A 14,931-nucleotide genomic window follows, 5' to 3' on the forward strand; every position below is an offset into this window, starting at 1 on the left:
GTATGGAGCCTGTTTGATATTTCTCTCTCCCCCTCTCTCTCTACCCCTCCCTGGCTTGCTCTTTCACTCTCTCTCTCTTTCAAAAAAACTAACATTAAAAATTTTTAATAATAAATAACTCCTTAAGCAACACCTTTCAAAGACAAGTGACGCTTCTTCAAGGAATTTATACAATTACAAGGATTCCTCAAGAATCCTAGTGGTTTTTCAACACTCATCAGATTTTCAAAAATTCTAACCAGACACCAAATGAAGATAGCCTGAAACACAGTTCAGTTGTGGCAAAAGAGAAAGGCTCCCTTGTATAGTGCTAAACATTAAAATTACAAAAATATCAAATAACTAGATGTTCCATAATTACTAGGTGTTTAGCAATACTTAGGGCAAAAAATAAGTTTTGACATGGAAGGTGGCACTGTAGACAAGGGAGCATGGAATAAAGACTGATATCATTTTCTCTTTTGGGAAATTATCTGAATATTCTCAAGCATTTCCTTCACTTGCTTAGACCAAAGACCTAGAGATGGATGCTTATTCTCATAAACATGTGAATTCTACTGCACACACACAAAAAATCTTAGGTAAAAGTTATCACAATGCCTTACTAAATCCAGAATATTACTTAACAAACCCACTAACAAAACAGGACCCATTTTTATTACATATGAGCATCAAAGTGATGTGCAAGACTAGAGGTAGTCTATCAAAATGATGAAACTAAAATAGTCCCGTGAATTTTATTTGTTAAAATTCTTTCAGACAAACCCTATATATTGAGACATAGTAAATAAATATATATGCACATATATACACATATACACACATATTTAATACACATATATACACATACACACATATTTAACACTAACATTTAACATATATATTCATATATATACACATACATATTTAACACATATCAAAATGATGAAACTAAAATAGTCTCATGAATTTTATTTGTTAGAATTCTTTCAGACAAACCCTATATGTTGAGACATAGTAGATAAAGAAATATATATACATATGTATACACATACACACATATTTAACACTGAAATATTCCTTCCTACTATTTAGCACCCTATAAGCTAAATTAATGTTTAACTCATTCAACATACATCTACTAACTATTGAGTAGGAAAGACTAATGTAACAAAGAAGTGCAATGATGTACATTGATAATTGCCGTCATTATCTTCCATTGAACAACCATCATACACCAGACACTTGTTTACTAACTCATTTAACAAATATTTATGGCATACCTAAGCTATGATTCTATCCTGTAAATTAAATATTCAAGAGAGAACAGGTTGTACATGCTTCCTATGCTCATGGGGCTTGCACATCAGTACTCTAAAAGGTGACTTTAGCTAGAACCTAGTAAATGCAAAGAACAACAAAATAAAGAATAAAAAGAAGCCATTCATGTGAAAAGTGTGGCTGGAGCATAAAGAATGGGCGCAATCGTGGTACAATATGAGGCTGCAAAAATAAGAAAGGGCCAGACCACGTAGGATCCTGTAGGCTCTTACAAGAAATTTGGATGTTAAGTGTAACAGAATGCCATTGAGGAGATGTAAACAAACGACTTGCACAATTCAGTCTTAGAAAAGATTGTTCTAGCTACTTCTTGTTCTGGAAAATAGACAGAAGAAATCTGATTAGGAGATATAAATAATCTAAGGAATTATAGTGCCTTGGCTATTACTGGGGACAGTAGATACAGAAAGGAGTAGACACCATCAGATATATTTTGTAAGCAGAAACAATTGGACTTACTGATGGGCTGGATGTGCATAATAAGGTAGAGAGAAGTTAGGGTATACTCCTAGGTTTTGAGTCTAAAAATTAGTGTACTTTGGTACCATTAAAAGATATGGGATATACTAGTACAGAAACGGATGGAGGCAGAGAAAAGCATAATAGTTTTTCTTTGAACATGTTAAATTTGAGATACTTTTAAAGTACCTAGGTACAGGTACCAAACAAAAAGGTGGGTATGTAAGACTGGACCAAAAGGAGTGTTCTGGGTTAGAGATATAAACTGAGGGTCACCAATACATAAAATCTTTGCAATGAATATAATCACCTGGAGAGCAAGTATAAGTAAACAAAAGGTGGAGCTGAGAAATAAACCTCACAGAGAGGTCAAACTGTGGAAAGGCCAGCTAAGGAAACAAAGGCAAGACAGAAAGTAAGGAGAGAAAGCAAGAACATGTGATATAAGGAAGGCAGAGGAGAATGTTTTTGGCACTTCATATTTAGAGACATTATACAAGGCTTGCAGGTTGCAAACAATAAAACACAGCCTGTTTCCCCTAAGATATTATTTTCAGAGTGCATGGAATATCTGTGTGTGGCATGTGTGTGGCAAGAATCCTTAGATCAATCCTGAGATTTTAAGTATCATTTTATTATCTCTATTTTACAAATGATGTCATGGGTTTTGATAAGTTAAAAATTAGCCGGTCATTCATAGCATGATATATAAAGTTGTTGAATCACTGTATTGTATACCTGAAACTAATGTAACATTGTGTGTCAACTACATATATATATATGTATATGTATATGTATATATATATATACACACATAAAACTAGTCAATAACTTAGAAAGCGGTGGAGCTAAAATTTATATCTTTGCCTAGTGACTCCATCATACACTCTTTTCATTATTCCTTGCTGCCTTACTGTCCTTTTCTTTGAGAAAGGTATTCCAAAAGTCCATAAAAAACAAGAAGGGTTACCCAAACACAATTTGAACCTCCCAGGGATATAGAATCTTACAGGAGTTTCCTTGAAAACTAAAGAGTGAAGATCATTTCAGGAAAAGAGATGATTCAGCACTTAGAATGTAGAAGTGTCTAGTACAAATGGATTTATATTGCCCTGGCATCCCCCACTAGACTATGGCCTCCTAGATTATAAAGCAATGACTGCTTTGTAATCTGCCTTAGATGTACACAATGACTGTATTTCATCAATATTAGCTATGAAGCTCAGATACCTGGAAAGTACATTTTGAAATAAACTATGACTTGTAAATTTGACAGAATTGTGTTACAACTTAGCTTATTATAAGGTAAAACAAGTCATCCTATGTGTTCCCAAAACACAAAAAATTAATGGAACATAAATTCCAAATAGACTAGGAGGGTATAAACTAGCTCTAGCACCATCACTCAAGTGTTCAATATGTGTTTATCAGTACCTGTTCTGTACCAAGTACTCTTCTAGACCCTGTGGTTTCAGTTGTGGACAATGTAGACATAAATTCAATCACTCAGAAAGCCTATACTCTAAGGTGGTGGGGGCGGGGAGTAGACCGTCAGGCAATGAACAAGATAAAAAGGTAAAATACTGTATGTACACAGTAATAAGAGCTAAAAAGTAATCATAAATCAGGGAAGGAAGATAGAAAGGGTCAGAGAAATGGGCAAATTTTAATAAGGTAGCCAAAGAAGTATAAACTTTAAAGGTAAAATCTGGGTGAATACTTAAAAGAAGTAAGGGAATGACTCATGCAAATATCTAGGGAAAGAACATTCTAGGTAAAATCACAATCAAATACAAGGCCCTCCAAGGCCAACTTCCGCTTAGTATGTGGAGAAAGAGCAAGAAAGCAAGTATGACTGCAGCAAAGCAAAAATGGGGACAGAGAAAGTAAGGTCAAGAGATAGTATGACCATGTGGATTCTTTTTGGACTTTAAGAGGCTGGGCTTTAACATCATGTGACAGTGTTTTTCTGAAAGAGTTTTCAATAGAAGGCAGACACACAATGACCAACATTTCAACAAGAAGTGGGACACAAAGTCAGAACTGAGATGACAATTAGGAAATAACTGCAAAAATCCAGATGGGACAGATGGTAGTGGTCTGGATTAGGGGGGCATGAAGGTATCAGTGGAGAGAACTGGTAGGATTCCAAACATATCTTAAAGACAGACTGAAAGGTTTGCTGTCAGATCTGACTTGGGAAATGAAGGAAAGATCAGAATCAATGAAGACACTAACGCATTCAGCCTGAGCAAATAAAAGATGGTGCCACATTGACTGAGACAGAGAAACTGGAGGAGCAGATTCAGGTGGACTTAACAGAAGTTAGTTTTGATAGATCAATTTTTAGATTCCTTTTTGAAATTCAAAGAGACATTTAATAAGCAGCTGGATATATAAGGCTACATTTCTGAGAGAGGTCTGTTTAAGAGACATAAATGTGGAAGACATCACTATACACTTTTTTTTTGTAAATTGTGAAACTAAATGAAATTACCTAGGAAGTAGAAATAGAAATGAAACTAGTTCTGAGACTGAGTCCCAGGGAATTCCAGGGCTTAAGTTCCCAGAGATGTGGAGAAACAAGCAAAGGAGACTAAAAATATAGATATAATTTAAAATATTAATATAAACATATAAAATAATGAGTGTGTATGGATATACAATGTCTGGAAATATACACACTGACATTAATAGGATGTTTTATGGGTGGGGGAAATAGGTGTACCTTTTAATTTCTTCTTTGCCTTATCTGTGTTTTCTAAATTTCTACATTTACAATGAAAATATATTATTTGTGATATTAGTTTAATGTGGGACTGAGGGAATCTACCTTCTAAATCTCTGCCCCAATGTCCCTGGTAGCTTTATCTCCCTTGGATTTGCCCTTCCTTGGGTGTCTACTAGTCAAGCAAAGTTGTGTCTCTTTAACATTGCTCTACCCAATGGTTTTGTTCGTGCTGTTTCTGATCCCTGATACAGTCTTGCTTCAATAGACTTTATAGCAGAGTTTTTAAGAGCATGGGCTTAGAATCAAGTAGACTTGGGTTTGAATCCCAATACTGCCATTTATTGGATATGTGCCCTTGGTCACTTAGCCTCTCTGAGCATAATTGGAATGACAATGGCATCACCTCAAAGAGTTTTAATGAGTATTGAATGATATAATATTTTAAAATTGTCACTTTCACAAATCATGAGAGACTACTGAATACTGAAAACAGACCCAAGGGCTGAAGGGAGAGGGGGAGGGGAGTGGTAATGGAGGAGGACACTTGTGGGGAAGAGCACTAGGTGTTATATGGAAACCAATTTGACAATAAACTATTAAAAACAATAAAGCCTTTAATGGTAAAATAAAATAAAATAAAATTGTCACTTGATAAAATCTTCCCAGATCCTTCACTTTGCAGTGTTTGCTCTATTTTCTGAACTCACATGACATTTTTATTGATACTCTCGTTTATTACTAAGCTAATATTGTAGCTATTTATACATGTTTTATCTTTTAATGTAATGTCAGATCCCTTATGGGTGAAATTTGTACCATATATAGCATCTGGTATAATCCTTGCACAAAAAAGATGTTCAATAAATCCTGCTTGATAAAGAAATAATGCAAAATGAATTGCTTCCACTTGCCTTTCAGGTCAACTACCAGACTGAGGTTCTAAGATATTATCCCTTGCTCCATCCTGGAAAATTGAAAACTGGATAATGAAACTCCCTCCCTCCATACAGAGGTCCTCAAAAAGAGAATTAAGGACTGACAAAATAACAGGTGGAAACCTTTAGTGTCCCCCATGGCTTTCCAACATATTAAGGAAAATAGCATCACAGAAACAGAGAGAGCCTTATAGATAATTCAATTTAACTGAGACCCATGAAGATTACATGAATTTTGGCAGTCCTACAACCATAACCCAGCAAAATCCCATCTCAAAACCCAGGTTTAATCACATTCTACAACTTGGTATTCTGTTCTTACATAACTTTCTAAGCATATAATCTTTATCATATTTTTAATTCAAATGGACTGTTAGTATAAAATCTACACGTTTTTTTCTCTTCTGTTTAATACATCACAAATATGTTTCCATTTTGGTTAATTTTGTTCATGGGGACAACAATACAATAATTAAAAAATGGAGACAGCTTACCATGTGCTAGGCACTAGGCTTAGTGTTTCACATAAAATATCATTTGTCTTAAAAATTATCAGATAAACAATTTTGTGTATATTTTACAAATGAGGGACCTGGGGCTCAGATAGAATGTCTTGGTTAATATTCTAAAGCAAGCTATTACCAGAACCAAGATTCACATTCAGAACATTTTGATTTCTTTTTAACAGTCACGTAGTATTCAATTCTATGATTATACCAAGACTTATTTAATTATCCTCTATTATTAGATATTTAGATTATTCATAGATTTTCTGTCATAAACAACGTTGAATTTTACTTGCTTTTGAAAGTATTTGTACAGGATTAATGTGCGATATTGCTGGCATAAATATTTTCACATATTACAGTCTATCAATTTAGATTTGAAGAGGTAACAATAACTTCACTCTTAGTCCCTTATCCTTAACCTCATCATTTCTGGGTACCACACATTAAGGAGCTTCCCTTATGTCTATTCATGTTAACAGGTGAGGCCATTTCTCCTTCTCACCACAAGGTATATTCATTTACTTAACAAGGGTCTGGTAGGAAGAAAAAAAGGACAGGAAATAGTAATATGATATGACTTTTTCAGTTTATAGAACTTTTCCCCATCATTAATCTCACTTCAACCTACAACAAAATTACTGCCAAGAGAATCTGATTATCTCATTTCATATATCAAGAAATAGAGTCTCCAAGAGAATAAATTATTTGCTTTAAATTATAACCCTGAGGTGGTAGAGGTTACAGATTGGTAGCAAAATTAGAAACAAATCAGGTTCCTATTATGGATAATGGGGAGGAATTAACTAACACAATGATTTAAAAGCTTTCATTATGCTATAGATCTACAATCTAATAATATGGAGAGTTTTAATTTAATCAAAAACAGTCAATGATAGGAGTTTACACAAATAGTCTAACTTATATAACAGATTGGTGTAGGGTCTTATTTTCAGAAGCACTAGTCTGCTTTATTCAATAATTTATTTCTTGGCTCACAGCATAATAAAACTAAGCACTAACCCATTATAGAAAACAGTAGACATATATTTAATATGCGTAAGTATTTTGTCTCAGGCAATCATATAGTCTCATATTGTATGCTAAATGAATATGAAGGAAAAATATTGGTGGATAGAATTTGCATAAATGGCAACTTACACTGTAACCAGATTCACAGCTCCCATTGTCCTTTATTTTCAACAATCTTCTCAAACACTGACCATTTTTCTGGCACAGATGCCTCTTATATAACTTAATCCCCACACAAGCAAATCACACAGTTCAGGACATTAACACTAAAATGATTCCTTCTGCCTGAGCAATAGCCTCATCACAAATAGACAGGGGTGTCAATATTGCATATGCCATGAATGCCTTTGATGTATTTTCCTGAAAACAAGTGCAACCCATAGATAAGAGATACTCTGAGGTATGATACCGAGAGCTTTATAGCCTAGGAAAGCTTCATTGTAGCTGTCTCAAGAACACATCTGTGACCTTGCAAACAAGAAAGTCCAGCACCCTCTCTGTTTAGCCCAGATCTAAAGTATGGCATGTTTTAAACAAAATCCCCTTAAACCAAAAGGGGGCTATAAAATAACACCGTACAGAAGTAAAACCTGTAATTTTACACATTAATTAAAAGATGCCGGCAGTAGAATAAAGCTCACTAAATCACTGTAAATCATGGAACAACTGGTTTAGGAGTCCATGAAGACCCGAAATAGCCTTCTACAGCAAAGCAATAAAAATGATGTAATCTACTGTTAACTAGTCTCAATTTAATTATCAAGCAGGGATTCCAAGCATCTTCCCATTTTGCAGCCTTCAGCTACTTTCTTGTTATTTATGGTACACTGCTAAAAACTGTAAAGCATTATTGTCCATATTACATTACTTATTATCAGGTGCTTGAAAATGTACTTTTGCATTTCTAGCACAATCTCTAGTTACTTATTAATGGCTAATATTTAATGAGTGCCTACTTCATGCTAAATAATGTGTAAGCATTACTTAAGTCTCAAATTGACTCAGTGAGGTAGGTATAATTACTACCTACATTAAATGTCTCTAGAAATTGAGGTTTAGAGGTGAAGAATCTTGCCAGATTCCATATTAAACCTATAATAAATGGCAGAGTCAGGACATGAGCACAACTCCCTCTGTCTCCAGAGTCTACACTCAACATAATCAGATGATAATGTCTCCCAAAAGACTAAATGGGGTGGCTGGTTAAACCTTATGCGTTGATTACAAAAAATTCTGGAGACCCTCTCTGTTTTCCATTAAAAGTTTATGGAATGCCAACCATCTACATTTATAAGCCATACAAACCAACTAAGAAAATATAGGTAACTCTATATTCTGGAACCATTTAGATCACAGTTTCCTGACATTTTGGACTAAACAATTTGTTCTGGAGGTTTACTGTCCTGTGTATTGTAGGATGTTTAGCATCATTGCTGGTCTCCAGATGTCAATATCCAACACACCTCCTCTAGTTATGACAAATAAAAATGTCCCCAGGCACTGTCAACTGTCCCCTGCAGGTCAAAGTCATCCCTTGTTGAAAGCCACTGACTTATATCCTGGCAAGGTCTACATAAACATCAAAAAAGAGCACAACTAAGAGCTAATCATCTGGGTTTGTCAGTCCCCTGAAAACTTTTCCTGAAACATCCTAATAATCTAAGAGTAGTTGTTTTGAATAGGCTTGTCTTATCCTTCCTTTACTTTGTAACTTATTTCTGGATGTATTACATTATTTTGATGCTTGCAATTTCAACTTGAGAAATATAGATTAAGTCTTGAGAATAAAGGAAGATATTGTCTTAGATTAAATAAGCATGGCTCTGAGTATCTATACGTTGTAATAAATGAATGTGAGAGGAGTATCCTGCAATATATTTTACCATTTCAAAGGCTACTTTTAAGATGAAACACAAAGTTCATTTTAATCTTAACAAGACAACAAATATTTTAAATAGTAATTATATGTTGGTTTTTCAAACTCTCACTTTTATTTTTAAAAAACCAATGTATAATTATGTTATTTACCTTTCTTCTTGGTCTTTAAAGAGTTCTACAACAGTGTGCATTAAGGAACATTGATTTTGAAAAAAAAATTCGTTTCAATTACTCCTCTGCAAAATACTATGAATGTAAAAAGACTGTATTATTATTATTATTACTACAGGACCCACTAGCACCATTATGATTATTATCTTTTAATTGTTTTCAGAACATTTATGATCAAAAGTTTAAGAACAATGGCCTACAGCCAGAAAACTGATTAGGGAATTAATCATAGGTCTGATATCTTTATAAGTCCAACAGAATCATATCTACATAAGATACATTTTTCACATCTAAAATATTTCCTTTAAACTTTCTAACTAGTTTGACTAAAATTATAGAAGATATTTGAAACAGCAATTATGTACCAACCACAGGGTTGCTAAGATTAAATTCAGTAACACAAGAAAGCTAGCAATCACTTGATATTCAAATATCTAGATGGATTTTATAGTCATAACTTCCATTTCTACACTGTTCATTGTGGGTATGGAACTTTACTTATATTTATACAATTAACTCATCATAATCACTCAGTGAGACTTAGTATTACAACCTGTTCCCCATTTTTAAAATGAGGAAAACAGAGGCAGAGCAATGTTAAGTTACTTGTCCTAGGTTACATAGCTATTAAGCCACAAAGCTGGGATTCAAACTGAGGCAATTTTTTGCAAGGGTCTGTCCTCCCAAGAGTACACAACTCACTGGAAACCACACTGAAACAATTCAATGATATTTAGCCACACCATAGATTAAAGTTACCTAATGAAATGGAAAGAAGGTAAGTTTGATTTCCAAACAAATCAGGTGTGTGTATTTTTCCCCATCCCCTTGTTATATGATAGTGGAAGAAACAACAAGAACTCAGTTTTAACAACAGAAAAATAAGAACAAATATTGCCTTGCATAATTATTACAAGGATTAAGTAACACACCAACGTTTGGCATGGTGCCCAATGTGCTCAAAAAAGGGTAATTATTGGAGCAGGGATGAACCTGCACCAAGACTCCTTCTTGGTTCCCCTTCTGAATAAAGGTACATATACTTCAAACAAGATTATAACTGGTAGAATTTAGATTTTTTTTCTTCCTCTGTGAATTTAAAGGAAATGAGAGCAAGCCTATGGCATAATGTTTTTTAGAACTATGTTTTAACTGACTGAGATCAAGAAACACCAAGAAGATATTGTGTTTTACAAAGAGTTGAAAATTCAAAATCAAAATTCAAATTTTATATTTTTGGGTTATATAAGCACATCATGAACTAAAAAAAATATTTCTTTTGATGCTTCAGGATTAGCATTAACATTCCTCTGAATATTAAAAATAACACATATTTCTAAAATGTAGAATGCTCCTGCTTTGTAGCAGTACATCTTCAGTATATCCAAACTCCAACAGACAAATGGATTAGCTTTAGTATAATCTCCACATATGTCAAAAGATAGTCTTCACTGCTTTATAAACTCAGTTTATACTCTATTAAAATAACATAGCAAACAATGTAAGGAAGAATAGATACATGCACCTCAGTCTTCATCCCATGAGGATAGAAAGCCTAGGGGAGAATGGTGTACAAATAAGTACTACATTTTTCATGATTAGTGTCAGTTCATATATTCTATTTGTAATTTCACCTATGGTTATTTGGCATTTAATTTAGCTTTTTATCTAAAATGCTCTGACAATTTCATAAAATAAAATATAATAAGACTCCTATAAAATCTTCAATGTGTTTTGAACAAAAATGAGAACACTTGAGTTACTACAATCTTTCAATCACAAAAGTAATACATATTTTGTGGTGGTTGGACAGTTTTCACTTTGGTGTTTGTCACCATGCCCATCACATGGACTATGAAGTGATGACAGAGGCCTGTGTCTCCCTGTGGATGCAAAGTGAAGAAATGGGCAAGTACTTGGATTATTCAAATACCACTTCCTCCCCCAAATAATCTCAGTATGTCATTTAACAAATGAACATTACAGAGTTTGATTTAAGAGGATAGCCCACAGACAAAATATTGCCATGTGATAGCAGAGATATAGGGGGTGCAATGAAAATACCTGGATTATACATTTTGTCGAACAGGGTGTAATGGATTACGGAAAGCTTTTCTCTTAAAAGAAGCAGTTATGAGGAAAGTATTCTATCCACATTCCTCTTCTAAGAAACCTTAAAGGATCTGTCCGCAGTGCTGAAAAGGTCCCCACTGGAGAAGGCTGGAGATTTTGTGAGATGTGCATTAATTTGATGAGTTCAGGAAGCAGTCTCAAACTAAACATCCTTTCAAACTAAAACTGAAATCTATAAAGGACAGAAATAGTTACAATTGGCTCTTCAATGTTTAATTCATAGATATAAGAGATAAAGGAGAAGTTCCGTGTGTTCTAGGATGGTAATGACGGATACAAACCACACCTAACAAGAGGAAGCATATCTGAACACAGCAAAACTCAAAAGAATGCCTAGAATGTTGTAAAACTAGGAGTATTGTGCAGAAAACCTTGGCTTAACCCCACTGGGGGAAGAGGCTGCACAGAGTACAAGGCAATGTTAACTTGGCTGTCTCAAATGGCCAGAGGCCAGCATTAAGAATACAGATTAGCTCTGACCCAGTCTCAAGGGACTCAGAACAATAAAACAATAGGGAATGAAGAAAGAGTTGGAAGGTAGATGCTGCCTTCCCACTGGCCTGTGTCAATTTCTTAGCAGGAAGTAAAGTGTTGGAACATCTATCTGCCTGGTTACTCAAGCTTATAGTTCAGCTGAGGCAGCACCAAGATTGTGCCTAAATAAGCACAAGTGCTTGTTAACCTCTCCCCAATTTCCCTTCCCCACAGCACCTGCTCCGGAGGGAAATGAGGGCAGTTGGAAATTCCAGCACCAATACTATAAGCCTTCCAGACAGGCTATTCACCTCCCTTTGTGAGGTCGAAGTCCAGGTTAGGCTCTGATCATCAGCTAGCTCATTGGCCTAACTGGGGTTCTTTCCCCAAGTCACTGTAGCTTGGGTTCTCTACTCGGCATGCCGCTCATGCTGCGCTCCTGGGGCAACTAGCAGGCTTTTGTCTGAAGGGAAAGATGCATCCACAGGAAAGAGCGGGAGGGCGCAGACTAGGGTTCAGAAAGAAGCACGTTAGCCCGAGTGGAGCTGTGCTTTCAGCACCACACGCTGTCCCCCCTCCTCCTGCAGCAGGCGCCAGGATCGCGGCAGCCTACCGATCTACTGGGAAGCGATTTCTCCTTCCTTTCCCTCTCCACCTTCGCTTCTCTCAATTCCGAGCCCTCGGGTGGTTTGGGGCAGCACACTCTGCATACTAAACACGCGCACCTGGCCTTAGGGAGCGGGAACTCAGATCCGAAGGCATGCAGAATCCCTTTCTCAATCCTTGCAGCCATTCCCTCCTTTATCCCGTTGCTCTAGCCTTTTCTCCCAACAGGTTTAACTAAGGCCATCAGCAAATGGAGCTGACTTCAACCTCGAGGTCTGGCCAGCCCTGCTCCATACTCATCCCACTCACTCCCAAACCAAACTGTGAGCTACCCAGCAAGCTGACAGCTGATACATCCTTCCCGGGCACGGGGACACTTGGGCACACAGACCCTTAGCGAGCTTACCCCCCTGTTGGCCGCGCAGCGGGCAGTGAGACGCGGTCTAGCTAGCCCCCCATAAAGTTGGGCCGTGCTGATCAGCGGGGCAGAGCCGGCCTCTCCATTCCCGGGCTCCCCACCAAGATGATCTTAAGCTCATCTCCTGTGCTCAGTGTGCACAGAACAGCAGAGCTGAGGGCGGTGTGTGCAGCAATCTCCCTGCTACTGAGAAAGGGGGGAAGGGGGGAAGGGGAGCTCGCGGAGGAGGGAGGGGTGGTAGTTTGTATTTATAGAGAACAGAGTTCTCAGCGCAACTTTTTGGTGCCACCAAGTGGCACAGTGAGTTCCTTTAGGAACACAGACGTCGGGACGAATTTGGATGGGTGAACCAGCCCCGAAGCCAGATGATCACATGATAAGGGTATCCGGGGCACCCCTGGGACTTGCTTTTTCCCATGTGCACCTTTATCTCAGCATCTGCGATGCAGATCCCGGAGTTCTAAGAATGAGCTTCCACTGAGGGGGAAGAAGTACCTGTGCCCTCTTCAGACAAGTGGCAGAGGTGTCAAGGACAATGGGCAAATGCCAGTTGCTCCTAGGAACCTTGTCTCAGGAAGAATACCCATTTCCCTCTCCCTCCTAACCCTTTTGCCCAGGATACAGTATTCTCAATCTCACTCTAAAATCTTCCTGCCATCTGGAGTGCCCAACCTTAAAATGAGGTGCCATTCATTTTCCTTGTGTTAGAACCAATTCCAGATTATATCCCAAGCCCTCAGATTCAACTTCACAGCTTGCCACCAAACCTCCTTCAATTGGTACCTTAAAAAAGCAAGTGTCTTTAGGCTCTATAGATCTGAATCTCTCCAAACATCATTCAGAATTCTAGATTCCCTTAATTATAAACTAGATTCCGATTGTCCTTCTCATCCATTTCCACAGACCTTTCAGTGTGCATTACACCAACAGTACAGCCACAACCTTGCAAATGTCTTTGATACTTTGAGGGATAATGTCCTGGAGCTTTCCTGTATCTGGATTTTCTGGGTGCTCTTCCTTCCTTGTATGAGACCTGAAAACCCGTATGATCATAGACAGACACTACTGCATGGAACTTTAGTGCCCTCAAACACAGAAGAATCTCTCTACATTTTTCAGAAATGACGGAAATGGAGAAACTGAGTACACAAAGGTTAAGAGACTTTTTCAAGGTCACACATTTTCCTAGAGATCAGCCCAGGGACTACCCGGTTTGGGACGAAATGAATACAGTGATGCCAAACCTGGCTTCAAGGCATTCACTCATACTCAACTCCCTTTTTACCACCCCCCAGCCCCCACCCATCCCTCTCTCTGACCCCATCCTTTGCCAAAGTTTCCAAAAAGAAACCTAGTGTAAGGATGTTTCCTTATCCCCACTAAGAGTACACAGACTTGAGCATATAGGTCCAGAGTTACAGGTGTATCCCCTTAAAAATGGCCCCCTGTTCTAGAAAACCTCTCCTTCCTATAGTGTAGTCATGGAAGTGTCATTTTAGAAATGGAACACTGGCATTCACAACCCACCAGGTCCGTCTTGTGCTGCCTCTTTTCAGGGTAAAGCACCAGCAAATGCTCTTGTTAGCCCCCAAATACCTAGTGGTCTCAAAAATAGATAAGCTCCCCCCTCCCTTGTTATGCACCCTTTTGTGCACATGTATCGGTATGCGCGAGAGAGACAGAGAGAGAGAGAGAGACAGGCAGACAGACAGACAGAGATCCAAACGCTTCCTTTGGCTCAGATCTCTATTTTTCCCCCTGATTTTTTTAGTTCGTTTTCTATGGAAACGAGCCCACTTAAGTCCCTCACTTATGCAAATAAAAGCAAAATGATCTTCATATACCTCTCATTGGAATGAAGCCGCGGTAGCCTGGACTCCTGACTAGAAATTCGTCTCTGATTCACACAGCACACGTCCTTGCAGGGTGACTTTTCTAAACTTGCAGGACCTCGCAGCGTCCCTGGCTCCACCAATTCTCCACCTGCCCACCACCTGCCCTCCCGGGGCCCTTTCGCCCAAGCTCCCGCCCCTCGCCCGAACGCTCGCGGTCCCGGTGCTGGGGGAGGGGCTCCGGCGCTATCCTACAGCCGCGGCGACTCTCGGGCTGAGAGGAAGGAAACGGCGCTGTGCTTACCAGGTGCGCTCCTGAGCCCGGCGCCCCCAGCCAGCCGCTCCTCGCGGGCTTCCTGCGCTCGCGTGCCGGCCTCGGTCGCAGCTGGAGCGCCAGCGGCGGCGGTAGCGGCGGCGGCGGGCAGAGCGGCTCCGG

General features: G+C 38.2%; 1 protein-coding gene across 3 annotated transcripts in view; it reads right to left on the reverse strand.

Annotated features, from left to right (window-relative positions):
* Positions 1-14,904, reverse strand: part of GRM5 (glutamate metabotropic receptor 5) — a 528,959-nt gene extending 514,055 nt beyond the window's left edge. For 2 of the 3 annotated variants that reach the window (XM_029915033.1, XM_029915031.1), the window contains exon 1: positions 12,652-12,773. The gene's annotated coding sequence lies outside the window, so the exon portion shown is untranslated. Of the gene's footprint in view, positions 1-12,651; positions 12,774-14,799 lie in introns of those variants that run through there. The other variant, XM_029915032.1, reaches the window with a different exon arrangement.
* Between the last annotated feature and the right edge of the window lie 27 nt (positions 14,905-14,931).

Source organism: Suricata suricatta, chromosome 11 (genome assembly GCF_006229205.1).
Source record: "Suricata suricatta isolate VVHF042 chromosome 11, meerkat_22Aug2017_6uvM2_HiC, whole genome shotgun sequence".
NCBI classification, from domain to species: Eukaryota; Metazoa; Chordata; class Mammalia; order Carnivora; family Herpestidae; genus Suricata; species Suricata suricatta.